This window comes from Chrysemys picta, chromosome 17 (assembly GCF_011386835.1).
Source record: "Chrysemys picta bellii isolate R12L10 chromosome 17, ASM1138683v2, whole genome shotgun sequence".
Classification (NCBI taxonomy): Eukaryota; Metazoa; Chordata; order Testudines; family Emydidae; genus Chrysemys; species Chrysemys picta.
In genome coordinates this window covers 17,968,881-17,996,385 of record NC_088807.1, presented here as the reverse complement: position 1 = coordinate 17,996,385, position 27,505 = coordinate 17,968,881, and the positions used below count along the sequence as shown (strand labels likewise).

The 27,505-nt window shown below is 51.1% G+C and overlaps 1 protein-coding gene and 1 long non-coding RNA gene across 2 annotated transcripts in view; one reads left to right on the top strand and one right to left on the bottom strand.

The window, feature by feature from the left end:
• The window catches only part of LOC101945709 (uncharacterized), a 449,899-nt gene that overhangs the window by 12,936 nt on the left and 409,458 nt on the right, over positions 1-27,505 (bottom strand). The window lies entirely within an intron of this gene.
• On the top strand, positions 17,601-23,258 carry LOC135976180 (uncharacterized). The gene is made up of 2 exons (XR_010593384.1): positions 17,601-20,983; positions 21,204-23,258. It is a non-coding gene; the product is annotated as an uncharacterized LOC135976180 (long non-coding RNA).

Here is a 27,505-nt window from a genome sequence, read left to right as displayed (position 1 = left end):
TCTTCAAGGGTACATCTATACATACCTCCAGGTTCGGCGGTAAGCAATCGATCTTCTGGGATCGGTTTATCGCGTCTTGTCTAGACGTGATAAACCGATCCTGGATTGATCCTGGAAGTGCTCGCCGTCAACGCCGGTACTCCTGCTCCGTGAGAGAAGTACGCGGAGTCGACGGGGGAGCCTGCCTGCCATGTGTGGACCTTTGGTAAGTACCTTTAAGTTCGAACTAAGGTACTTCGACTTCAGCTACGTTAGTCACGTAGCTGAAGTTGCGTATCTTAGTTCGAACTGGGGGGTTAGTGTGGACCAGCCCAAACAATGCAGACTTGCATTTCAAAGCTCTATTCATTTACATATCTTCCTAACCAGTCTCTAAAGTTCGGCCATGGGTCAGGTCAGTCTGTGAGTTAATTAATGCTTTCTGGCACTGTTACCTTTCAATGAGATATTATATTATACTTATAACGTCACAGCTGGTGCTTGTGCAGATAGGTGGCCACATTCTGGGGGTTACTGTAGGTGGCATGGGGCAGCGTGGCGGCGAAGGCGTATTGACTGTTAACTCCGCCGTTACTGAAAGAGGGCAGGAGACAGAGGTGTCAGGGGACACCCGGCTCCTGGAACTGAGCCAGGAGATGCCTAGTAGAAGGGAGAGAAAGGGGAATGGTTTATTTTATATATAACTTATAACTTAATATATAAGTATAATCATATATCATCATAGCTAATGTCATTTATAATAGAATAGACTATAAAATAAATGAAAACAAAAAGAGTCTTTTCAGAAGGAAAAATTAAATGACACAAAATTTCATCCAAATTGACACAATGCCAGTTTCCATTTCAAGGCAACTGCATTTTCCAATTGAAAACGCACCATCAGAAATTTTTTGAGCAGCCCCATTGTTTATTCTTAATCTTCTGGTAGCGCTTACGAGCCCCAGAGATGGACAAGTACCTCATAGTGCTAGGTGCTGTATATTATTTATTATGTGTTAGGAAAGCACTTGGGAACCAAGGCATGGACCAATGTCCCATTGTTCTAGGTGCTGTACAAGATTTATTAGGTGCATTATGGTAGTCCTAGGAGTACTAGTCATGCACAGGACCCCACTGTGTTAGGTGCTGTACAAACTCAGACCAGCTCCATCTCACCCCAGGATCCCCATCCCCCAGCCCTGAGAATGTCCAATACAGCAGAGCAACCTGCAAAGACAGTGCAGATTATTCCTCTGTTGCAGGTGAGACGCTGACAGACCAGGTCCCAGCTCGTGACAAAGTCCGTGTGTCTCAGTTGAACTGTGACGAACACCGAGCTGGGCTCAGTCTGGCTCACTGTGCGTTGATGCTGGTCACGTAGGTATTAGAACTCGTCCCCATCCCCCTATTGGAAGTGTTAAGATCAGTAAAACAAGGGCAAGAGTTGCTCGCAGTTTGGCTTTAAAAAACTTTGCCAGAAAATACATTCACAAACACGAAGGAGGTTTAGTACAACTAAGAAATAACAAAACGATCTCTGACCATTGTAATACCATAAAGTTTTGTAAGTCAGGTGTTTATTGTAAAAACAGAGCAGAGGAAAAGCGTTGCTAAAATGGTGACAGGAATAGTTGTCAAATGTCTGCTTGTGGCTTGTAGCTCGCTGGGAGGAAATTAAACAAAAAATTTAAGTTACTCAAAAAAACCCAGCAAACTTGGAAGGAAAAAGAAAAGGCTTTTAAGGAGTTAACAAATTGGCTACATGTCCTGTCGGAGAAGCAATTAGTCCTTTTTCCAAAGAAGCAGGAGTTCAAGAAAAAGGGAGAATGAAGTCGGCATCAAGTGCAGAAAGCAGGAAAGGAAACACGCTTTTGGCAGGAGCGAGCGGCTGGGCTGCCAGCTTACAATCGTGGGGCGGATATAAATCAAACCGTGGTCAGCTGTTGAAAAGAATCAGGGAGTTGAAAAGTGTTTGTCACGTGTTAGAGAGATGAGACTTGTAGCAGTGCAAAGTGCCCACTGTTAAGAGAGAGAAAGAGAAAGCACGGAGGTGCAGACAGTGACACAAATTGTAAAAAAAAATAGAAGATAAGTTAAAGGAGGACGAAGCATCAGTTCCCATCCCCATTGGTATGGTGGCACCAATGGAAATAAAGCAACCAGTGGAGCCAATTACTTACAAGCCAATAATGACTTTAACTATAACCCTAGCGGGAGAATATAGACAGGAAATGTGGGTGTACTTTGGATAGTTAAATTCTGATAGGCCGGGTCAGACTGGAGGATGGTGATGTTTTTAAAAGTGGGAATAGGGAAATTTGCTTGGTTCCCTATTAAAGTAGGTTGCTTTGGAGTAAAACAAAAATTTGAGTTTGTGACAGGACACTAGTGCTCTGACAGTGATCCCCACTGGGGCTCTGGGCCATCCTTTGGGCCATGCGGTGAGACCCCTCAGGCTCCCACCCCGCAGAGTCTCAATGCTGATTGGCTGAGCTGGGGACTAAAGCTTCCCTTACGTAGCCTGAGCCCAGACTCCACTTAAAGGGACCAGCAACCCCATGACACCTCTGCACTGACATTCATTTGTCTACATGGACCTACTTATCGAGGTTTCTCAGTTGGTGCCCATCACCACAGTGTCTGAGGGCCAAGTATCTGAGTGTCATTTGTCCTGTGGGGAGGCAATCTCTGTTCCCCCGTAAGAAGAGACTGACTTTTTTGTTCTAATTCAATATAAAGGTGCACGAGTGATAGTGAGCAGGGACTTGTTTACACTAGAAAGTTGTAGTGCTTGAGCTCTACTAGTATAGTTCAAACAGTACAACCCCCCTAGTATGGGGACAGTCCTATCAGTATAACGGTGCTTTATACCAGTACAGTGAGGGGAATAAGCTATATTGGTGTAAGACACTTGTATGAGGATAGAACTGTGTGCACAGTAGAAGTTGTGCTGGGACAACTATTAAAGGAGATGTAAATAAATGCATCCCGACCCAAAATAGTTATAGAACTAGCAAGAACTGTGTGCAGACCAGGTCTTTAAACGTTAGGAAACACCAGTATGAAGGTTGCTTGTACGACCTTAGCACGGTGTCGTTGTGCATATGTCTTATGATACAGACTCACAGGTGTGGCCTTGGGGTCAGTTCCCTTCCCCTCTCTGCATCAGTTTCCTCCAAACTACCAGGGGAAGTGGTGGTTTCTCCATCTCTTGATGTCTTCCAATGAAGACTAGATGCCTTTCTGGAGTGTGCCTTGGTCCAAAACTAGCCACTGTGCTATACAAGAGGTCTGTGATATCTAGCCACTGTGCTATACAAGATGCTATACAAGAGGCGGGGAGGGGAGGGGTCAGATTATATGATCTAATGGTCTCTTCTGGCCTTAAAGTCTAGAAATCTCTGAAATCCGGAGTGTGGCACATTGAGCAGCCTCTGATGTTTTCATGAGTAGCCTGATCGATCCCCAGAGCTAACAGTGAGTGTGTGTGTGTGTGTGTGTGTGTGTGTTCGTGGGGGCGATACAGGGGGAACAGCTCAAAAATCGAAAGGGGCTGGCCAGGAGCAGGACATTAGCCCCACAGGGCAGGGGTGGGTGTGGCAGTGACATCACAAGGGCCTTTTGCAGCACCTCGGCTGATTGGTGAAAAGAGGTTGGGAGGCGGTGACCTCACAGAGAGTCCATGGCAACGGCAGGAAGGACAGGCTGCAGGGCAGGGGCAATCTCAGAGACCCCCCTTGGTTTGCTGCAGCCAGTCTCCTTCCCGAGGTCTCCCCTTGAGGCCTGAGGGAGAATTCAGGTTCAGGTACATGAGCGCGAGGAGGAGCCTCTTCGGAGTTTCCCCCTTTCCCACTACTGATTTAGCTGGAAAACAGCCATCCCTGTTGAGAACGTCAGAGCCTCAGAGCGGTTTGGAACCTGTTCAGCCTGAGCCATCTGGTGCCGGCCAAATTCTAGGCATGGAAAACACTAGGTTAAGGTGGGAGAATTTTCCCCCCACTTAGGCTTTTGTCCCTTAGAGTCACTGGGGACATTGGGGTTTGTGTCTCTTTTGTTTTCCCTTTTCCCTTCTTCTCTCCCTCCACAGGCGAGGAGGGGGCTGCTGTCCAGCCCTCATTGTGGGAGGCCCTCACAAAGCCATGGGACAGGAAGAGTGCTCTGACAGTGATCCCCACTGGTGAGCTGGGCCATCCTTTGGGCCATGTGGGGAGGCAATCTCTGTTCCCCCGTAAGAAGAGACTGACTTTTTTGTTCTAATTCAATATAAAGGTGCACGAGTGATAGTGAGCAGGGGCTTGTTTACACTAGAAAGTTGTAGTGCTTGAGCTCTACTAGTTGAAGCAGTACAACCCCCCTAGTATGGGGTCAGTCCTATCAGTATAACAGTGCTTTAACCAGTACAGTGAGGGGAATAAGCTATATTGGTGTAAGACACTTGTATGAGGATAGAACTGTGTGCACAGTAGAAGTTGTGCTGGGACAACTATTAAGGGAGATGTAAATAAATGCATCCCTACCCAAAATAGTTCTAGAACTACCAAGAACTGTGTGCAGACCAGGCCTTTAAGCGTTAGGAAACACCAGAGTCCAAGGAGATTGAATTAGAACAAAAAAGTCAGTCTTTTGTTACGGGGGAACAGAGATTGCCTCCCCACAGGACAAATGACACTCAGATACTTGTGTCAGGGAGTATGGGGGGACTCAGGGCCCTGCACCCCCGGCGTCCTGCGATTCACCATGACTCTCAGCCAGCCAGTAAAGCAGAAGGTTTATTTAGATGACAGGAATACAGTCCAAGACAGGTCTTGCAGGCACAGACAATAGGACCCCCCTCAGTTAGGTCCATCTTGGGGTTCCAGGGCACCCTAGCCCCCTTGGGAGGTCAGACCCTCTCCCCCTCCCAGCCACATTGCCAGCCAGCTCCTGAAAAAAACCCTTTAGCGACCCCTCCCACAGCCTTTGTTCCCTTTCTGGACAAAGGTGTCACCTGGCCTCTAAACCCTTCCTGGGTTCTCATGTTACATGCTCAGGTATTCTCCATCGGTCAGTCTCCCATCCCCCAATGCAGACTATCCTAGCCACACTCCCCTGTCAGCATTCAAAGCCCACAGTAAGAACAGTCCCAGTTCGTCACATCTCTCCCCGCTTCGAGACCGAACTGAGCGGGGTCACTTTAACCAGTGATCCGGGGAAGTTCAAATCTACCCCCGTTCCCATGGATGCCCCAGCATCCCTCCCGTTTCTTGGGGAGAATTACACCAGGCCCCTCCAGTTTCACACACCCCCCTTAGGTCGGGGCTGCTCAATGGTACTCGTAGTTCGCATGTGGGAAGGTTTATGCGGCCTGTGCCCTTTTCCCACCCCAATACCCCTGGGGTGCCAACTGGGCTGTGGTCTTCTCCCAGCGCTCCAGTCTGGAGGTCGGTGATTCGGGCTTTCTTGGTTCAGAGCCCCCCTTTTTACCCTGGCCGCCCTCTGGAAAGGCTCCTCTATGCTGGGCAAGGGTCCTAAAGCCATTTTCCCCTTCTCCCGGGCCTTTCTTCCCTTCTGGCAGGGGTCACAGGATCGGCAGTACTGTCAGACAGTAACAAAGACCCCAGGCCAGTAAAAGCTCCGTAGCAGCCTCTGCTGGGTACGCCAGGTTCCCTGGTGCCCTGAGAGGGGAATGTCATGGGCCCGGTACAGCAGCTGGTGGCGACACTTCTGGGGTACCACCAGCTGCCTCCTGATCCCCCCTGACTCCATTTTCCCGGGGGGAGCCCATTCTCGGTACAGAAACCCCTTCTCCCACAGGAACCTTTTCCGGCCACCTCTCCCCATGGTCTGTACCACACTGAGGTCAGCCAGGTCCCTTATCTTCCGCAAGGAGGGATCTTTCTGCACCTTGGCCTGGAACTCAGCAGCTGGGACAGGGATGGCCACCTGCTCTCTCTCACCGGCTGGGCCTGAAGCCGTAGCCTCCCTGAGCCGTGTCCCTGGGTGTTCCCTCCCCACCAGGTTAGGGTCCTGCGCCTCAGGCAAGGCACCCTCCCCAGGGCCAGGGCGCAGTGCCCCTCACCGCCTCTGACTGCGGGTCACAACCAGGGCACCCTGGGGGTTGCTTGGCCAGTCCTCCAGGTCCCCCCCCCATCAACACCTCAGTGGGCAAATACGGGTGTACCCCTACGTTCTTGGGGCCCTCCTTGGCTCCCCACTTCAGGTGTACCCTCGCCACAGGTACCTTGAATGGGGTCCCACCCACCCCCATCAGGGTCAGATAGGTGTTGGGCACCACCCGATCTCAGGCCACCACCTCGGGCCGGACCAGTGTCACCTCTGAGCCCATACCCCAGTATCCATTGACCTTCCTCCTCCCATCCACCTCCAGGGGAACAAGGTACTCTCTCCGGAGGGACCGCCCCGCGCCCACCGTATAAACCAAAAACCCTGAGTCTGCAGCATCCAGCCCCCCAGAGGAGCTGGCCTGGAGCTCTCCTCCCTCCTTAGCAGGTGGTACTCTGCCAGCCCCACTTCCCTGGGAATGCTGCCTCTCGCCCGGCTGGATCTCTACCCAGTCAACCCTCTGTGGGTTTGGTCTGCTCAGTCTGTCCCTGAGCCTGGGGCACTGGGCCCGTATGTGACCTCTCTGGTCACAGTGATAGCAGCCCATGTCCCGTGGGTCCCCTCGAGTGGGTTGGATGGACCTGACGCTGGATCTTCCCCTTTGGTGGGGGTTCTCCATATTTCCCCGCTGGGAGGTCCCATGGTAACTCTCGCTCTGCGTTGTGGTGGGACTGTTCCTTTGGGACTCCTCCCGGTTATCCCCTGCCCGACTGTTCACAAACTCGTCGGCCAACTGGCCTGCGTGCTGCGGGTTCTCTGGCTTTTGGTCCATCAACCATCGCCTCAGGTCAGATGGGCACTGCTCATACACGTGCTCCAGTACGACTAGGTCAAGTAGGTCCTCTATAGTTTGGTCCCCAGCCGTCCACTTGCGGGCATACCCCTGCGCCCGGTTGGCTAGTTGCAGGTATGTGACCTCACGGGTTTTATGCTGATTCCGGAACCTTTGCCGGTACATCTCAGGGGTCAGCCCAAACTCGCAGAGCAGGGCCTTTTTGAACAGTTCGTAGTCCCCTGTCTCCGCCCCTTTCAGTCGGCTGTACACCTCCCTGGCTGTGGGGTCCAGTGAGGGAATGAGAAACTGGAGCCTGTCTGCAGGGTCAACCTGGAGCAGCTCGCAGGTATTCTCAAAGGCCGTCAGGAAGGTATCCATGTCCTCCCCCTCCTTACGCTGGGCCAGGAAGCACTTATCAAAGCTCTTTGCAGTCTTGGGTCCCCCCTCGCTCACCGCAGCTGGGGCCCCACTGCTCCTCAGCCTGGCCAGTTCCATCTCATGCTGACGTTGGTTCTCCTCATGCTGACGTTGGTTCTCCTTCTCTTCCCGCTCATGCTGATGCTGTTTTTCCCGTTCTTCCCGCTCATGCTGACGTTGGTTCTCCTCATGCTGACGTTGTCTCTAATTCTCTTCCCGCTCCTGCTTCAGTTCTTGCTGCCTTAACTTGAGCTCTTTCAGTCTCAGCTCCCTGTCACATTCCAGTCGCATCCGCTCCCGGGACGGGGAGCTCTGCCGGGACGATCCCCTGCTGGCTGCCGGGGTCAGGGTGCCCTTGGTATTCGCTGGGCTTCCCCCAACCCCTCCCCGAGGCATAGGTAGGCAGGGTCTCGGGATGTCCTCGGCAGCAGTCTGACCCCTCCCAGCCATGTCAGGCCCCGGGGCCCGCGCTGCATCCGCCGGGCGGCTTCTCTTAGGGACAGGGCTCGGTTCATCCAAGCGATCCCTCTCCTCCAGCTTGGCAATGAGCTGTTCTTTGGTGGACCTCCCAACGCGCAGCCCCCTCTGCCTGCACAGCTCCACCAGGTTGCTCTTGAGGCATTTAGCATACATCCTCCTGCTGGCCACTCGCCGGCCTGTGCTCTCCGCTTTTCACCATTCCAGGGGGACCCCTAGTGTGCCAGCCCTTCTTCAGGTCATCACCTCTCTGCCAGGGTCGAACTGCAGACTCCTCTGCCCCGGGCCCGCTCGCTGCGATCCTCCGGGGGACCCTGTTACTGCACAAGTCCTTCTCACTGGTCACACACTCCCAGGAGTTAATCGCCCCCTGAAACCGTCCCTCTCTGATTCTTCAGCCCGCCTGGTCCCCGTCGATCCCCCTTCGTTTTGCTGCTCCCCAGTCACTTACTGCAGGAACCGCCATTCACGGGGTGCAGTAGATCCCACCTCTTCCACCAGTTGTCAAGAAGTATGGGGGGACTCAGGGCCCTGCACCCCCGGCGTCCTGCGATTCACCATGACTCTCAGCCAGCCAGTAAAGCAGAAGGTTTATTTAGACGACAGGAATACAGTCCAAGACAGGTCTTGCAGGCACAGACAACAGGACCCCCCTCAGTTAGGTCCATCTTGGGGTCCCAGGGCACCCTAGCCCCCTTGGGAGGTCAGAACCTCTCCCCCTCCCAGCCACATCGCCAGCCAGCTCCTGAAAAAAACCCTTCAGCGACCCCTCCCACAGCCTTTCTTCCGTTTCCTGGGCAAAGGTGTCACCTGACCTCTAACCCCTTCCTGGGTTCTCATGTTACATGCTCAGGTATTCTCCCTTGGTCAGTCTCCCATCCCCCAATGCAGACTATCCTAGCCACACTCCCCTCTCAGCATTCAAAGCCCACAGTAAGAACAGTCCCAGTTCGTCACATCTTGGCCCTCAGATACTGTGTTGATGGGCACAAACTGAGAAACCTAGATAAATAGCTCCATGTAGACGAACCAATGTCAGTGCAGAGGTGTCATGGGGTTGCTGGTCCCTTTAAGTGGAGTCTGGGCCCAGGCTACGTATGGGAAGCTAATTTAAAAGCAAAGAGCCCATGTAGGGCAGATGATTGTCTGTCAGGCACCTAGCCCTGATCAAAGGCCATCAGGACTCAGTGGCAAGGATCAGGGGGTAGCCGTGTTAGTCTGTATCTACAAAAACAACAAGGAGTCTGGTGGCACCTTAAAGACTAACAGATTTATTTGGGCATAAGCTTTCGTGAGTAAAAACCTCACTTCTTCGGATGCATAGAGTGAAAGTTACAGATGCAGGCATTATATACTGACACATGGAGAGCAGGGAGTTACTTCGCAAGTGGAGAACCAGTGTTGACAGGGCCAATTCAGTCAGGGTGGATGTAGTCCACTCCCAATAATAGATAAGGAGGTGTCAATTCCAGGAGAGGAAAAGCTGCTTCTGTAATGAGCCAGCCACTCCCAGGTCCTATTCAAACCCAGATTAATGGTGTTGAATTTGCAAATGAATTTTAGTTCTGCTGTTTCTCTTTGAAGTCTGTTTCTGAAGTTTTTTTGTTCAATGATAGTGACTTTTAAATCTGTAATAGAATGACCAGGGAGACTGAACTCTTCACTTACTGGCTTATGTATGTTACCATTCCTGATGTCCGATTTGTGTCCATTTATTCTTTTGCGGAGGGCTCTTGGGACAGGCCCGTTCTCTTGCTGCAGGAGGAGACCTACAGCCTGTTTAACTCTCTAAGCTGTCAGGTAAACTGATGGAGTAGAAAGGGTCCAGCTTTAGCCCCCAGCTCAGCCAATCAGCATTGAGACTCTGCGGAGCGGGAGGCTGAGGGATCTCACCACATGGCCCAAAGGATGGCCCAGCTCACCAGTGGGGATCACTGTCAGAGTGACTCTAAGGGACAAAGGCCTAAGTCGGGGAAAACTTCTCCCACCTTAACCTAGTGTTTTCCATGCCTAGAATTTGGCCGGCACCAGATGGTTCAGGCTGAACAGGTTCCAAACCGCTCTGAGTCTCTGACCTTCTCCACAGGGACGGCTGTTTTTCAGCTAAATCAGTAGTGGGAAAGGGGGAAACTCCGAAGAGGCTCCTCCTCGCGCTCACGTACCTGAACCTGAATTCTCCCTCAGGCCTCAAGGGGAGACCTCGGGAAGGAGACTGGCTGCAGCAAACCAAGGGGGGTCTCTGAGATTGCCCCTGCCCTGCAGCCTGTCCTGCCTGCCCGTTGCCATGGACTCTCTGTGAGGTCACCGCCTCCCAACCTCTTTTCACCAATCAGCCGAGGTGCTGCAAAAGGCCCTTGTGATGTCACTGCCACACCCACCCCTGCCCTGTGGGGATAATCTCCTTGCTCCTGGCCAGCCCCTTCCGATGTTTGAGCTGCTCCCCCTGTACCGCCCCCCGCCACACACACACACACACACTCACTCTTAGCTCTGGGGATCAATCAGGCTACTCATGAAAATATCAGAGGCTGCTCAATGTGCCACACTCCGGTTTTCAGACATTTCTAGACTTTAAGGCCAGAAGAGACCATTAGATCATATAATCTGACCCCTTCCTCCCCCGCCTCTTGCATAGCATCTTGTATAGCACAGTGGCTAGATATCACAGACCTCTTGTATAGCACAGTGGCTAGTTTTGGACCAAAGCACACTCCAGAAAGGCATCTAGTCTTCATTGGAAGACATCAAGAGATGGAGAAACCACCACCTCCCCTGGTAGTTTGGAGGAAACTGATGCAGAGAGGGGAAGGGAACTGACCCCAAGGCCACACCTGTGAGTCTGTATCATAAGACCAGGGCCGGCTCTAGATTTTTTCTGCCCCAAGCAAAAAAAATTTTGGCTGCCCCCTGTCCCAGCCCTAGGCTCCTCGCCGCACCCCCTGCCGCCCCAGCCCTGGGCTCTCACCCCCCAGAACCACACACCCCTGCCACCCGAGCCCTGGGCTCTCACCCCCCCGACCAGCACCCCTCTGCTGCCCCAGCCCGGGGCTCTCACACACACCCCAACCCGCACCCCCCCACCGGCCCAGCCCTGGGCTCTCTCTCACACACACACGCACACACAAACACAAACACACACACACACACATCCTGCCGCCCCAGCTCTGAATTCCCCCTACCCCCCCCCGCCCACCATTGCCCCCAACACACATTTCCTGCGGCCGCAGCCCTGGGCTCACCTCCACCCAACCTGCACCCTCCTTCCGCCACAGCCCCGGGTCACTGGTAACTCACTCCCAGGACAGGTCATTCAGCAGGAATTTTAGATGTGCACAGAACACACACAGGATTGGTTCCCATATGGTTACAGAACTGCAGTAAAGTGGAACAATTTTCAACTTGTGTGATTGGAGGATATATGGATGCATATTATAAGACTGTCCTACATAAATGAGGAAAAGTTGAGGTGCCTTTATTATTCCTTTGTTCCACTTTCTTTCTATGGGGAATTTGCCAATGCAATATCACTGTCTTCCTTTTAAACAAAGAAAAGGCAATGGCTGTTGAAAATAGCAATTCCAGTCCTAATAACCACTGGGAAGCATTTCTTGCTCAATTTTATCCTACTTTTTCTACAGCAAGTTACAGTGGATCAGTATATTTGATTTGGGAGAAATGAAGTAACAGCTGCCCAAACTGAGCTTGAGCACTCCTGAATGTTGAGGTGTTCAAATCTGGAAGGAAGGGGCGGGGGGGGGCGGCCTGTGGCTCCGTAGGGGAGCACGGCGGCATGTATGCAGCAGCGTGTCTGGCGCTGCGCAAAGCCAGACACGCTGGTCTGAGGGGCACGGTAAGGGGGCTGGGGGGCTGGAGAAGGGGTGGGACGTTCCGGGGGGGGCAGTCAAGGGACAGGGAGAAGGGGGGGTTAGATGGGTCAGGGGTTTGGAGGGGGCAGTCAGGGGACAGTCAGCAGTTGGATAGGTATGGGAGTCCCAGGGGTTTGTCAGGGGACAGGTAGGGGGTGGGGTCCTAGGAGGGAAGTTGGGGGGGGGTCTCAGGAGGGGGCAGTTGGGGACAAGGACCAGTGGGGCTTAGATAGGGGGTGGGATCCTGGGGGGCAGTTGGAGCAGGGGTCCCGGGAAGGGGCGATCAGGGGACAGGGAACAGGGGGGTTGAATGGGTTGAGGTTCCTGTGGGGGGCAGTCAGAGGGAGTGGATGGGGGCAGGTTGGGGCTACCCTCCCTCCCCATGGAGTGTCCTATTTTTTGAATGTTAAAATATGGTATCCCTATTCACAGTGCAGCTCTCCATTCACTGCAGCATGAGGTCTCAGGTACCTCCCTCCCTCCCCCTCTTTCCTGTTGGTAGTGGCCAAGGGAATGCTGGGAAATGTAGTTCTTTCCCTGCTCCAGGGCTGGCTCTATAGGCAGGGAGCTAACCAAGGAACTACAGCTCCCAGGGCCCCCTGATGGTTCTCAGCTCCCATGCTGGATCAGTGCCGCCCCTGCAAATGGGCTGCCCCAAGCATGTGCTTGCTTTGCTGGTGCCTAGAGCCGCCCCTGCATAAGACATACGCACAACGACACCGTGCTAAGGTCGTACAAGCAACCTTCATTCTGGTAAAAAGAGCAGGAGTACTTGTGGCACCTTAGAGACTAACAAATTTATTAGAGCATAAGCTTTCGTGGACTACAGCCCACTTCTTCGGATGCATATAGAGTGGAATAAATATTGAGGAGATATATATACACACATACAGAGAGCATAAACAGGTGGGAGTTGTCTTACCAACTCTCTGAGGCCAATTAAGTAAGAGAAAAAAAACTTTTGAAGTGATAATCAAGATAGCCCAGTACAGACAGTTTTATAAGAAGTGTGACAATACTTACAAGGGGAGATAGGTTTAATGTTTGTAATGGCTCAGCCATTCCCAGTCCTTATTCAATCCTGAGTTGATTGTGTCTAGTTTGCATATCAATTCCAGCTCAGCAGTCTCTCCTTGGACTCTGGTGTTTCCTAACGTTTAAAGGCCTGGTACTGGTATAAAGCACCGTTATACTGATAGGACTGTCCCCATACTAGGGGGGTTGTACTGCTTCAACTATACTAGTAGAGTATAGTTACTTTCTAGTGTAAACAAGCCCCTGCTCACTATCACTCGTGCATCTTTATATTGAATTAGAACAAAAAAGTCAGTCTCTTGTTACTGGGGAACAGAGATTGCCTCCCCACAGGACAAATGACACTCAGATACTTGGCCCTCAGATACTGTGGTGATGGGCACCAACTGAGAAACCTCGATAAATAGCTCCCTGTAGACGAACTAATGTCAGTGCAGAGGTGTCATGGGGTTGCTGGCCCCTTTAAGTGGAGTCTCGGCCCAGGCTATGTATGGGAAGCTCATTTAAAAGAAAAGAGCCCATGTAGGGCAGATGATTGTCTGTCAGGCACCTGGCCCTGATCAAAGGCCATCAGGACTCAGTGGCAAGGAGGGGCTCTTGGGACAGGCCCGTCCTGTTGCTGCAGGACAAGACCTACAGCCTGTTTAACAGGTAAACTGATGGAGTAGAAAAGGTCCAGCTTTAGCCCCCAGCTCAGCCAATCAACATTGAGACTCTGCGGGGCGGGAGGCTGAGGGGTCTCACCACATGGCCCAAAGGATGGCCCAGCTCACCAGTGGGGATCACTGTCAGAGCACTCTTCCTGTCCCATGGCTTTGTGAGGGCCTCCCACAATGAGGGCTGGACAGCAGCCCCCTCCTCGCCTGTGGAGGGAGAGAAGAAGGGAAAAGGGAAAACGAAAGAGACACAAACCCCAATGTCCCCAGTGACTCTAAGGGACAAAGGCCTGAGTGGGGGGAAAATTCTCCCACCTTAACCTAGTGTTTTCCATGCCTAGAATTTGGCCGGCACCAGATGGCTCAGGCTGAACAGGTTCCAAACCGCTCGGAGGCTCTGACCTTCTCCACAGGGACGGCTGTTTTCCATCTAAATCAATAGTGGGAAAGGGGGAAACTCCGAAGTGGCTCCTCGTCGTTCTCACGTACCTGAACCTGAATTCTCCCTCAGGCCTCAAGGGGAGACCTCGGGAAGGAGACTGGCTGCAGCAAACCAAGGGGGGTCTCTGAGATTGCCCCTGCCCTGCAGCCTGTCCTGCCTGCCCGTTGCCATGGACTCTCTGTGAGGTCACCGCCTCCCAACCTCTTTTCACCAGTCAGCCGAGGTGCTGCAAAAGGCCCTTGTGATGTCACTGCCACACCCACCCCTGTCCTGTATCATAAGACATACGCACAACCACACCGTGCTAAGGTCGTACAAGCAACCTTCATTCTGGTGTTTCCTAACGTTTAAAGGCCTGGTCTGCACACAGTTCTTGGTAGTTCTAGAACTATTTTGGGTAGGGATGCATTTATTTACATCTCCCTTAATAGTTGTCCCAGCACAACTTCTACTGTTCTATCCTCATACAAGTGTCTTACACCAATATAGCTTATTCCCCTCACTTGGGGACAGTTCCCTTCCCCTCTGTGCATCAGTTTCCTCCAAACTACCAGGGGAAGTGGTAGTTTCTCCATCTCTTGATGTTTTCCAATGAAGACTAGATGCCTTTCTGGAGTGTGCTTTGGTCCAAAACTAGTCACTGTGCTATACAAGATGCTATACAAGAGGCGGGGAGGGGAGGGGTCAGATTATATGATCTAATGGTCTCTTCTGGCCTTAAAGTCTAGAAATGTCTGAAAACCGGAGTGTGGCACATTGAGCAGCCTCTGATGTTTTCATGAGTAGCCTGATTGATCCTCAGAGCTAAGAGTGAGTGTGTGGGGGGGGGGGGGGGGAAGGGGCTGGCCAGGAGCAGGACATTAGCCCCACAGGGCAGGGGTGGGTGTGACAGTGACACCACAAGGGCCTTTTGCAGCACCTCGTCTGATTGGTGAAAAGAGGTTGGGAGGCGGTGACCTCACAGAGAGTCCATGGCAACGGGCAGGCAGGACAGGCTGCAGGGCAGGGGCAATCTCAGAGACCCCCCTTGGTTTGCTGCAGCCAGTCTCCTTCCCGAGGTCTCCCCTTGAGGCCTGAGGGAGAATTCAGGTTCAGGTACGTATTTGTATTTGTTGCACTTGATTTGAGACATGCTGGTCTCCTAGTGCCATTTCAGAGCTCTGAAATAAACTTGGCTTGCTTTCTCCCCTCGGTTTCTTTATTGGTGCCAAGCACACCGGGCAACGAACCCCTGTTTGCCATCTTGGGGCCCAGTTCTGGGCAGGCAACAGTAGGGATGCATTTATTTACATCTCCCTTAATAGTTGTCCCAGCACAACTTCTACTGTGCACACAGTTCTATCCTCATACAAGTGTCTTACACCAATATAGCTTATTCCCCTCACTGTACTGGTAGAAAGCACCGTTATACTGATATGACTGTCCCCATACTAGGGGGTTGTATACGTGAGCGCGAGGAGGAGCCTCTTCGGAGTTTCCCCCTTTCCCACTACAGATTTAGCTGGAAAACAGCCGTCCCTGTTGAGAAGGTCAGAGCCTCAGAGCAGTTTGGAACCTGTTCGGCCTGAGCCATCTGGTGCCGGCCAAATTCTAGGCATGGAAAACACTAGGTTAAGGTGGGAGAATTTCCCCCCCACTTAGGCCTTTGTCCCTTAGAGTCACTGGGGACATTGGGGTTTGTGTCTCTTTTGTTTTCCCTTTTCCCTTCTTCTCTCCCTCCACAGGCGAGGAGGGGGCTGCTGTCCAGCCCTCATTGAGGGAGGACCTCACAAAGCCATGGGACAGGAAGAGTGCTCTGACAGTGATCCCCACTGGTGAGCTGGGCCATCCTTTGGGCCATGTGGTGAGACCCCTCAGCCTCCCGCCCCGCAGCGTCTCAATGCTGATTGGCTGAGCTGGTGGCTAAAGCTGGACCCTTTCTACTCCATCAGTTTACCTGACAGCTTAGAGAGTTAAACAGGCTGTAGGTCTCGTCCTGCAGCAAGAGAACGGGCATGTCCCAAGAGCCCTCCTCAAAAGAATAAATGGACACAAATCGGACATCAGGAATGGTAACATACGTAAGCCAGTAAGTGAACACTTCAATCTCCCTGGCCATTCTATTACAGATTTAAAAGTCACTATTATTGAACAAAAAAACTTCAGAAACAGACTTCAAAGAGAAACAACAGAACTAAAATTCATTTGCAAATTCAACACCATTAATCTGGGCTTGAATAGGGACTGGGAGTGGCTGGCTCATTAAAGAAGCAGCTTTTCCTCTCCTGGAATTGACACCTCCTCATCTATTATTGGGAGTGGACTACATCCACCCTGATTGAATTGGCCCTGTCAACACTGGTTCTCCACTTGCGAAGTAACTCCCTGCTCTCCATGGGTCAGTATATAATGCCTGCATCTGTAACTTTCACTCTATGCATCCGAAGAAGTGAGATTTTTACTCACGAAAGCTTATGCCCAAATAAATCTGTTAGTCTTTAAGGTGCCACCAGACTCCTTGTTGTTTTTGTAGATACAGACTAACACGGCTACCCCCTGATCCTTGCTACTGAGTCCTGATGTCTTTTGATCAGGGCCAGTTGCCTCACAGACAATCATCTACCCTACATAGGCTCTTTGCTTTTAAATGAGCTTCCCATACGTAGCCTGGGCGCAGACTCCACTTAAAGGGGCCAGCAACCCCATGACACCTCTGCACTGACATTAGTTCGTCTACAGGGAGCTATTTATCGAGGTTTCTCAGTTGGTGCCCATCACCACAGTATCTGAGGGCCAAGTATCTGAGTGTCATTTGTCCTGTGGGGAGGCAATCTCTGTTCCCCCGTAACAAGAGACTGACTTTTTTGTTCTAATTCAATAGAAAGGTGCACAAGTGATAGTGAGCAGGGGCTTGTTTACACTAAAAAGTTTTAGTGCTTGAGCTCTACTAGTATAGTTGAAGCAGTACAACACCCCTAGTATGGGGACAGTCCTATCAGTATAACGGTGCTTTATACCAGTTCAGTGAGGGGAATAAGCTATATCAGTGTAAGACACTTGTATGAGGATATAACTGTGTGCACAGTAGAAGTTGTGCTGGGACAACTATTAAGGGAGATGTAAATAAATGCATCCCTACCCAAAACGTTAAACATTAGGTAACACCAGAATGAAGGTTGCTTGTGCGACCCTAGCATGGTGTCGTTGTGCGTAGGTCTTATGATACAGACTGCCCGTTGCCATGGACTCTCTGTGAGGTTACCGCCTCCCAAGGCCTGGTCTGCACACAGTTCTTGGTAGTTCTATAACTATTATGTGTAGGGATGCATTTAGTTACAACTCCCTTAATAGTTGTCCCAGCACAACTTCTATTGTGCACACAGTTATATCCCCATACAAATGTCTTACACCAATATAGCTTATTCCCCTTGTTGACTTCACTTGGTCTCACCCTAGGTAACTCGGGAGGGTGGAAGGCCACTAAGTGTCAATGAAGCCTTCCTGCACTAGGCCTAAGTGAACCAAAGTCTATCCTTCCATGTTTAAACTCTAATCAACCTCAAAAGACAGGTGCAATTGGAATATGTAAGCAACCAGTTATCTGTGTGCAACCCCCTGCTCAAGCGGTAATAATGAGGCCTGCATGTTTCTGGCTGAAGGGAAAAAGGACAAGATAACGGTTTAAAGAAGTTATTAACAAGCTAGGCTTATAGCTGCCAAGAATGATTTAACTGCTTAAATGTAATCGTTATTTGCTTAGTAACTATTACCAGGGACGGGAGGGGTAAAGGGAGGAATCGTGGGGAGAAAGGGAGGGCTAGAGGGGAAAGGGGGGGGGTGAGGCTTAACTGCAAAATGTATAAAAGAAGAAAAACTGTTCCTGTTAGTGTGCTTGATTTGATACTTGCCAGTCTGCTTGCACTGCTTTGGGATCCCAAATAAACTTTGTTTGCTTCTCCACCTGATGTGTTTATTGACGCGAAGCACACCGGGCAACGAACCCGCTGTTCTTTGCCTCAGGCACTCTGTGCTGGCAACAGTTTTGGCGCCCAACGTGGGGCTCGAGGCTGAAATTTAGCCTTGCCCAGACCCCTCTCGGAGGTCGACAGATTGCGGTGATGACCGAAGCCCAGCGCGCACAGGTGACTTTACCGGGGGCCTCGGCGGAGACGTGGTTTGGTTGACCCCGGAGGGCACAACGGTGCAACGCGCTCGAGTAGTGGAGAAGCAGCTGCGGGCGACGGTGGGGAACCGGTCCCATTGATAGGGCGACGGTGCAGAACCGGACCCTTGGATAAGGTAGGAACAGTCCAGTGGGGACTTTATCTGTCTTGACCTGGGGACGCCCAGTGTCTACCTGTTATGACCTGGGGACGCCCAGTGTCTCCCTATGGGGCAGGGACAGAGTATGGCAGGCAGGGCAAGGTGTACACCCTTGGAATGCTTTCTGGCGAATTGGAAAGTGTTTGGCGCAAATCCAATAATTAAAAGTAAACTGAAAAGGTTCTGTACAGTAGACTGGCCTCAATATCAGCTAGAGGACCAGGAAAGGTGGCCACCGGAAGGATCACTTAATTATAACACGATCCTTCAATTACTTCTGTTTTGTCAGCAAACGGGTAAATGGAATGAACATATGTATGTACAGTTGTTTATGTTGCTAAGAGATAGGTTAGATATTTTGCAAAAGTGTAATTTGACTCCGACAGGTTCGGTAGTAGCTACTGTTAGTCTCCAGAACCCCCCTACAGCTGTAATGGCAGGTCCGGTGTCCCCTTCGGCTATCACACCCCCACCATATAAAGACAAGGTGTCTCAGGTCCCAGAGATTGCCCCTTCGGTGGAATTTTATCCGTTGATCACTGAGACCGTGGTGTCCAGACATGGCTCAGATAGGAATCAGGCCACTACTATGCAGGTTTACACCCATGTGCCTTTTAACCCGGTGGACCTAGCAGCCTTTAAGGCACAGGCAGGGGAATTCTCGACGAACCCAAGCAAGTTTATCTCGGTCTTTGAAGGGTGCCTGGCTAGCTGTAAGCCTGACTGTGATGATTGTAATGTCCTTATGCGGACCCTGCTGTCTGAGGTGGAGCGTAATCAGGTTGTGTCTTAAGAAAAGGAAAAGAGGCAAGTGAAAATGATGGTCGCAGCAGTACAGGCCGGTGGCAGGGGAAAATTCCAGGAAGGTGGAAGGGGCCGGGGAATGAGAGGACGTGGGCGCCCTGGCTCACAGGAAAGGCATCTGGGTCGCAACCAGTGTGCCAGATGCCAGAAGGAGGGACATTGGAAAAATGAGTGCCCCAAAAGAGAAGGTACCCCTATGATGGCAGCGAAGGATCAAGAATAGGGGTGTCAGGGGAGACGGACTATCCTGCCCCCAGAACCCCGAGTAAACATGAGGGTGGGAGACTTGGACATAAACTTTTTAATAGACTCTGGAGCTGCACGAACCACTGTAAACCAACCCCTGCAGCTGCCTGTGTCAGAGTCCCTCACTGTGGTGGGTGCCTCAGGGAAAGGAACCAAGTGCCCAGTATATGCCCCAGCGGAATGTGCTTTGGGAAACAGAACTCTATCTCACAAACTGGTTTACCTCCCTGATTGTCCAACGCCTCTATTGGGACAGGACCTGCTTTGTTGCTTAGGAGCCACCCTGCATTTCACCCAATATGAAATAACCCTCACCTTACCCCCAGAGAATGCCTGGATAATGACCCTTGCAATTGAGCCCTCAGCCATGCAAGCCCCAGAGTGGAGCCAGTGGAAGGACAAAAGGAGGGTTAAAAAGCAGCTTTGCTGGACAGTGTTGGCCCAGGGATTTAAAAATTCCCCCACTCTGTTCGGCCAGGCCCTAGCCAGAGACTTGGAGGAGTGGGACAATGAGGACAAGGTCCTCCTCCTGCAATATGTGGATGACTTGTTGATTGCTGCTGTGGGTCTCACCCCTTGCCTTAAAGCCACTGTGAGCCGCCTGAATTTGTTGGACTCCTCAAAAGTGGGTGTGCTCGTCCTGGTTTGTTGCTCCAAAGCTCTGTATAGAAGATATTTTACTGGAAGGGTGTATAATGGCAATGTGTATGTGTTCATTGTTGGGAAAAGGTGTATGAGTGAAGAGTGGAAGTTTCCTTTCTAAGTTAAAAGAAGCCAAGAAGGAGAGAAGGAAAAAGAACAGAACGAGTTAACTGAGGGAAAAAATATAGCTAGCAAGCTCAGTCCAAAGATAAGATGCTGTCACCATCCAAGGATATTGTTCACAGCTAAGACTTGGCTGACAACCAAGAAAAGGGGAGCCTGAATGTGCCCAAGCAACTATGAGATCTGCAAAACACTGCCAGGCATTAATGAAATGTGTAAGGTTTCTTTTCTCACAGATAAAAGAAGAAGTGCTAACCAAAGACCCTAGCAGCCCTGCCATTCATTGAAATAAGGAGACTGAGTCTACGTAAGGTCCATCAACTAAAAACTGCTTTGGCTCCACACTGGAAAGGCCCTTTCCAAGTCCTGTTAACCACCAACACCGCTGTGAAGTACCAAGGACTGCCCACCTGGACCCAGGCTTCTCACTGTAAAATGACCCCTCCACCTCGGGAGGACTCTCCGACTGATGATAAGCCTATTTAAAGACAGGGTGATGTGCTAGTAACCTCTCCCCTGTATGAGGCTAAACCACACTGTTTCAGGAAAAGAGAAGAAGGAACACTTGCTTCATTGAAACCACAAAGTCCAGGAATTCCTGACTACAAAAGACATTAAGAACTGACCCTGGTGAAGAAACAAAGAATTATACGCTGGCAGGGAGGCTCTTACACCCCTGGCCTCCCAGGTACAGGCTGAATGTCTAGTCTGCCAAAAGAACAACCCTCGACCAGGAGTGTCAGTGCCACCAGCCACTCTGGAACCTACCCCAGGCCCAGGGCTGGTTTGGCAAATAGACTTTACTGAGTTCCCCCGGACCCAAGGATTCAAATACCTTTTTGTCTTGGTGGATTGATTCAGCGGATGGCCTGAAGCCTTCCCACGCTATAACAACACTGCCAAGACGGTGGCTCTGAAATTTGTCAAGGAGATCATTCCCCGCTTCGGACTCCCCCAGTGGATGGAATCTGACAACGGAACACACTTCACATCCCAAGTTGTTCAGAAGATATCGGATGCCCTGCAAATCCCCTGGAAGCTCCACACTCCATGGCGACTGCAGGCCAGTGGAGTAGTGGAACGCACAAATCAGACACTTAAGCGGCACCTCTCAAAGGTGTGACAAGAGGCTTCCCTTAAGTGGCCTGATGCCTTACCCCTTGTTTTGCTCCGCATTCGCGCTCTTCCAAAGGGCAGGTTAGGGCTCAGTCCCTTCGAGATTATGTTTGGAAGGGCATGGCCTATGAACGGTACACCGGTTCTGGCAGGGAAGTGGGAAATGGGGTGTGGCTTTTTATCTCAGTATATGTGCTCTCTGTCTGCTGTTCTCTCCACAGGTATACCAGAGATTTGCAGCCTCTCCCGCTGGATGCCCCTGTCCACTCCTTGCAGCCAGGCGATTCCGTTCTCATTCGGACCTGGAAGGACGAGCCTCTCCAAGAAAAGTGGAAGGGACCCCACATCATCCTGCTGGTCTCCCACACAGCAGCAAAGGTCAAGGGACACAAGAACTGGATTCATCACTCCTGTCTGAAGGCAGTGCCCGCTCCTCAATGGTGGACCGTCCAGCCTACGGAAAAGGACTACCAGCGACGATCTGGGACTTAAACTGTTATTCAAAAAAGACAATAAGATCTGCTGGGAATGCCCTGTGGTCTCTTTGGACAGTCGCAGCGCACTCCCCGCGAGAACTCTGAGCGTTGGTTGTGTTTATTTTCACAGGGCCGGCCTAACCTGGTGGTCTGGTCCCTTTTGCCTTTAGTCTGCCTGCTATTGGTAATTGTTATTTTGTGGGTATTTGGGGAATTGTAATTGTTAGGCCCTAGGGTCACCTGCCCAGCATGAGTTCAGGTCCAGGGTCTGCCGTAGTGGTACTCTTTGCCATAGGGACACTCCTCTCGTTACCTCCCGTTTCCCCCCAGGCACATGTGGGATGGAAAGGGATCCCTACTAACTTGGAAACAAACACATATGAATCCTTGAAGGTTTGCTTTGCCCAAGAATTTAACCTCTCTAACTGCTAAGTATGCCACCTCCCAAATCCCGCACCACGCAGCAGGGTTACCCTGGAGGGTGGTCCCCCAAAATTGGTCAGATATCTGCTGGGGATGGTTCAGTAGGGGAAGAAATACCTCGGGTACCCCCTTGTCACAAATCTGTACCATTGAATCCCAGTATGGATTAAGGGACAACCCCTGGCCGCCCCAGGGAGCATAAATCTTTGTATGCCACATCAGAGCCTATTAAGGAAGGAGACAGGTTGGGTATAATCCTTCTCCCATCCCATGGGGTGGGACGGCTAACCCAATTTTATCGCAGGCTCTCTGTGTTTCTCACCACATTCGCCAATGAAACCTTGGCCATAGAGAAGAGCCTTAACTCAGAGCTATACCAGCTCCGGTTGCTGTCCCTGAAAAACAGACAGGCCTTAAATTACGTTTTAGCCTCCCAGGGCGGGGTGTGTGCCCTTATTGGGAATGAATGTTGTACTTCTGTCCCAGAAAACTCACAGGACATTAACAAGCACGCCCTGTCGGCCAAACAGGCTTTCAAGCAGTGGAAGGCCCAGGAAAGGAAACCCACAGTTTTCGATTCCCTTTGAAGTTGGTTGCCCAACCTAGGAGGACCGGGGGGTGGCCTGGTGCGTCTCCTCCTCACAGGTGTGGTACTGTGCCTGGTCACCCTCCTCCTAATTGCTTGTTTTAAAATGCTCCTCCGTAAGCTTTGTGCCCCCCCGCTCCTCAAAAATCCCGGCATATCCTCTCATTGAAAACCCCAGCTTCATAGCACTTAATCATATCTTGTCCACAGAATATGAGAAAACTCAGCCAAAGGCTTGTTGAGTATTCTCAAAGGAGGGAGTTGTTGATGTCAGTAGGCCTCACCCTAGGTAACTCGGGAGGATGGAAAGCCACTAAGTGTCAATGAAGCCTTCCTGGACTAGGCCTAAGTGAACCAAAGTCTATCCTTCCATGTTTAAACTCTAATCAACCTCAAAAGCCAGGTGCAATTGGAATATGTAAGCAACCAGTTATCTGTGTGCAACCCCCTGCTCAAGCGGTAATAATGACGCCTGCATGTTTCTGGCTGAAGGGAAAAAGGACAAGATAACGGTTTAAAGAAGTTACTAACAAGCTAGGCTTATAGCTGCCAAGAATGATTTAACTGCTTAAATGTAATCGTTATTTGCTTAGTAACTATTACTAGGGACGGGAGGGGTAGAGGGAGGAATGGGCGGGGGAGAAAGGGAGGGCTAGAGGGGAAGGGGGGGGTGAGGCTTAACTGCAAAATGTATAAAAGAAGAAAAACTGTTCCTGTTAGTGTGCTTGATTTGAGACTTGCCAGTCTCCTTGCACCGCTTTGGGATCCCAAATAAACTTTGTTTGCTTCTCCACCTGGTGTGCTTATTGGCGCGAGGCACACCGGGCAACAAACCCGCTGTTCTTTGCCTCGGGCACTCTGTGCTGGCAACACCCTCACTTTATTGGTATAAAGCACCGTTGTACTGATAGGACTGTCCCCATACTAGGGGGGTTGTACTGCTTGAACTATACTAGTAGAGCTCAAGCACTACAACTTTCTAGTGTAAACAAGCCCCTGCTCACTATCACTCATCCACCTTTCTATTGAATTAGAACAAAAAAGTCAGTCTCTTGTTACGGGGGAACAGAGATTGCCTCCCCACAGGACAAATGACACTGAGATACTTGGCCCTCAGATACTGCGGTGATGGGCACCAACTGAGAAACCTAGATAAATAGCTCCATGTAGACGAACGAATGTCAGTGCAGAGGTGTCATGGGGTTGCTGGTCGCTTTTAGTGGAGTCTGGGCCCACACTACGTTTGGGAAGCTAATTTAAAAGCAAAGAGCCCATGTAGGGCAGATGATTGTCTGTCAGGCACCTGGCCCTGATCAAAGGCTATGAGGACTCAGTGGCAAGGAGGGGCTCTTGGGACAGGCCCGTTCTGTTGCTGCAGGAGGAGACCTACAGCCTGTTTAACTCTCTAAGCTGTCAGGTAAACTGATGGAGTAGAAAGGGTCCAGCTTTAGCCCCCAGCTCAGCCAATCAGCATTGAGACTCTGTGGGGCGGGAGACTGAGGGGTTTCACCACATGGCCCAAAGGATGGCCCAGCTCACCAGTGGGGATCACTGTCAGAGCACTCTTCCTGTCCCATGGCTTTGTGAGGGCTGGAGAGCAGCCCCGTCCTAGCCTGTGGAAGGAGAGAAGAAAGGAAAAGGGAAAACAAAAGAGACACAAACCCCAATGTCTCCAGTGACTCTAAGGGACAAAGGCCTAAGTGGGGGGAAAATTCTCTCACCTTAACCTAGTGTTTTCCATGCCTAGAATTTGGCCGGCACCAGATGGCTCAGGCTGAACAGGTTCCAAACCGCTCGGAGGCTCTGACCTTCTCCACAGGGACGGCTGTTTTCCAGCTAAATCAGTAGTGGGAAAGGGGGAAACTCCGAAGAGGCTCCTCCTCGCGCTCACGTACCTGAACCTGAATTCTCCCTCAGGCCTCAAGGGGAGACCTCGGGAAGGAGACTGGCTGCAGCAAACCAAGGGGGGTCTCTGAGATTGCCCCTGCCCTGCAGCCTGTCCTACCTGCCCGTTGCCATGGACTCTCTGTGAGGTCACCGCCTCCCAACCTCTTTTCACCAATCAGCCGAGGTGCTGCAAAAGGCCCTTGTGATGTCACTGCCACACCCACCCCTGCCCTGTGGGCTAATGTCCTGCTCCTGGCCAGCCCCTTTCCATGTTTGAGCTGCTCCCCCTGTATTGCCCCCACACACACACACACACACACTCACTGTTAGCTCTGGGGATCAATCAGGCTACTCATGAAAACATCAGAGGCTGCTCAATGTGCACACTCCGGTTTTCAGAGATTTCTAGACTTTAAGGCCAGAAGAGACCATTAGATCAGACAATCTGACCCCTCCCCTCCCCGCCTCTTGTATAGCATCTTGTATAGCACAGTGGCTAGATATCACAGACCTCTTGTATAGCACAGTGGCTAGTTTTGGACCAAAGCACACTCCAGAAAGGCATCCAATCTTCATTGGAAGACATCAAGAGATGGAGAAACCACCACTTCCCCTGGTACTTTGGAGGAAACTGATGCAGAGAGGGGAAGGGAACTGACCCCAAGGCCACACCTGTGAGTCTGTATCATAAGACATACGCACAACCACACCGTGCTAAGGTCGTACAAGCAACCTTCATTCTGGTGTTTCCTAACGTTTAAAGGCCTGGTCTGCACACAGTTCTTGGTAGTTCTATAACTATTTTGGGTAGTGTTGGTGTCACTAGGCATAGCTACCAGGTAACTCGGGGGAGTGGAAGGCCAAAAGTGCCGATGAAGCTCTTCTGCTCTGGGTCTGTGAGCCACAGTGACTCCATCTTGTGAACTCTCACCTACTTCTGTGCTAACTGCTGACATGCTGAAGCAGAAATGGAAGGGTCAGCTTTTCTAGCAGGCAGCTGCTGTAAACAGGCCTTGCAAGGCCAAGAGATAAGCAGACGAATGGGAACTTTTCTAATTGTAACTGCTAGAGAAGGGAGGGGTGGGAGGGGTAAGAGGGAGGAACAGAACAAAGGCTTACACAGAAACTGCTTGGAATATAAAAGGGAAAATTTTATTTGTATTTGTTGCACTTGATTTGATACATGCTGGTCTCCTAGTGCCATTTCAGAGCTCTGAAATAAACTTGGCTTGCTTTCTCCCCTCGGTGTCTTTATTGGTGCCAAGCACACCGGGCAACGAACCCCTGTTTGCCATCTCGGGGCCCAGTTTTGGGCAGGCAACAGTTTTGGCGCCCAACGTGGGGCTCGAGGCTGAAATGTAGCCTTGCCCGGATCCCTCCTGGCGGCCGACGGATTACAGCGACGACCGACGCCCAGCGCGCACCGGTGACTTCATCGGGGGCCTCGGCGGAGACTGGTTTGCTCGACCCCGGAGGGCACAACGGTGCAACGCACTCAGACAGTGGAGAAGCAGCTGCGGGTGACGGTGGGGAACCTGTCCCGTGGATAGGGCGACGGTGCAGAACCAGACCCTTGGATAAGGTAGGAACAGTCCAGTGGGGACTTATCTGTTTTGACCTGGGGACGCCCAGTGTCTGCCTGTTTTGACCTGGGGACGCCCAGAGTCTCCCTATGGGGCAGGGACAGAGTACAGCCGGCAGGGGACAGTGTACACCCTTAGAATGCATTCTGGGGAACTGCGAAGTGTCTGGATCTGACCAGTTTATTAAAAGTAAATTGAAAAGGTTCTGTACAGTTGATTGGCCTCAGTATCAGCTAGAGTGCCAAGAAAGGTGGCCACCGGAAGGATCACTCTATTACAACATGATCCTTCGGTTCCTTTTGTTTCGTCAGAGGACAGGTAAATGGAGTGAACATCTCTATGCGTATACGTTTATGGTGTTAAGAGATAGGACTGATATTTTGCATAAGTGCCATTTGACTCCGACAGGCTCGGTAGTAACGGCTGCTAAACCCCAGAACTCTCCCACTGTTGTAATGGCAGAATCGGTGTCCCCTTCGGCTCCTCCACCCCCACAGGCTCCAGAGAGTACCCCCTCGGTGGGATCGTATCCGTTGATTACTGAGAGTGTGGTAGCCCGTCCAGGAACACAGGATTGTGCAGCCCAGATTGTGTCAGTGTATTCTCATGTGCCTTTTAACCCTGTACATCTAGCTGCTTTCAAGGCAGAGGCAGGGGAGTTCTCGACGAATCCAAGCAGGTTTATTTCAATCTTTGAAGGGTGTCTGGCTAGCCATAAGCCTGATTGGGATGATTGCAATATACTTATGAGAACCTTGTTGTCTGAAGTGGAGCGGAATCAGGTTATAGCCAAGGCTAAGAAGGAAGACGGAGAAGGCATTTCAAGTTTGAAAGGGAAAGCTATTGGATACCGGAGGTTGTACCAAGTGGAATCCTCAGAAGTGAGTGTGCTTGTCCTGGTTTGTTGCTTCAAAGCTCTGTACAGAAGTTATGTTACTGGAAGGATGTATAATGGCAATGTGTATGTGTTAATGGTTGGAGAAAAGGTGTATGAGTGAAGAGTGGAAGGTTCCTTTGTAAGTTAGAAGAAGCCGAGAAAGGGAGAAGGAAAGAGCACAGAATGAGTTAACTGAGAGGAAAATATAGCTAACAGCTCAGTCATGCTGACCCTATCCAAGGACATTGTTCACAGCCAAGACTTGGCTGACAACCAAGAGAAAGGGGGGCCTGAATGTGCCCAAGCAACTGTGAGATCTGCAAAATACTGCAAGGCATAATGAGGACAACAGAAGGGTTAAGAAGCAGCTTTGCTGGACAGTATTGGCCCAAGGATTTAAAATTTCCCCACTGTGTTTGGACAGGCTCTGGCCAGAGACTTGGAGGAGTGGGATAATGAAGACAAAGCCCTCCTTCTGCAATATGTAAATGATTTGCTAATTGCTGCTGTGGGTCTAACCCCTTGTCTTAGAGCTACTGTGAGTCTCCTGAACTTTGTTGGACTCCGAGGATACAGGGTAGTGGACTGTGGGCTAAACCTCTGTATGCATGTGTTAAGGGAGCGGATCATGACCCCTTTCACTTGTCCCCAGAAGCGGACAGAGCATTTCAGTTACTAGGTGCCTGGAAAC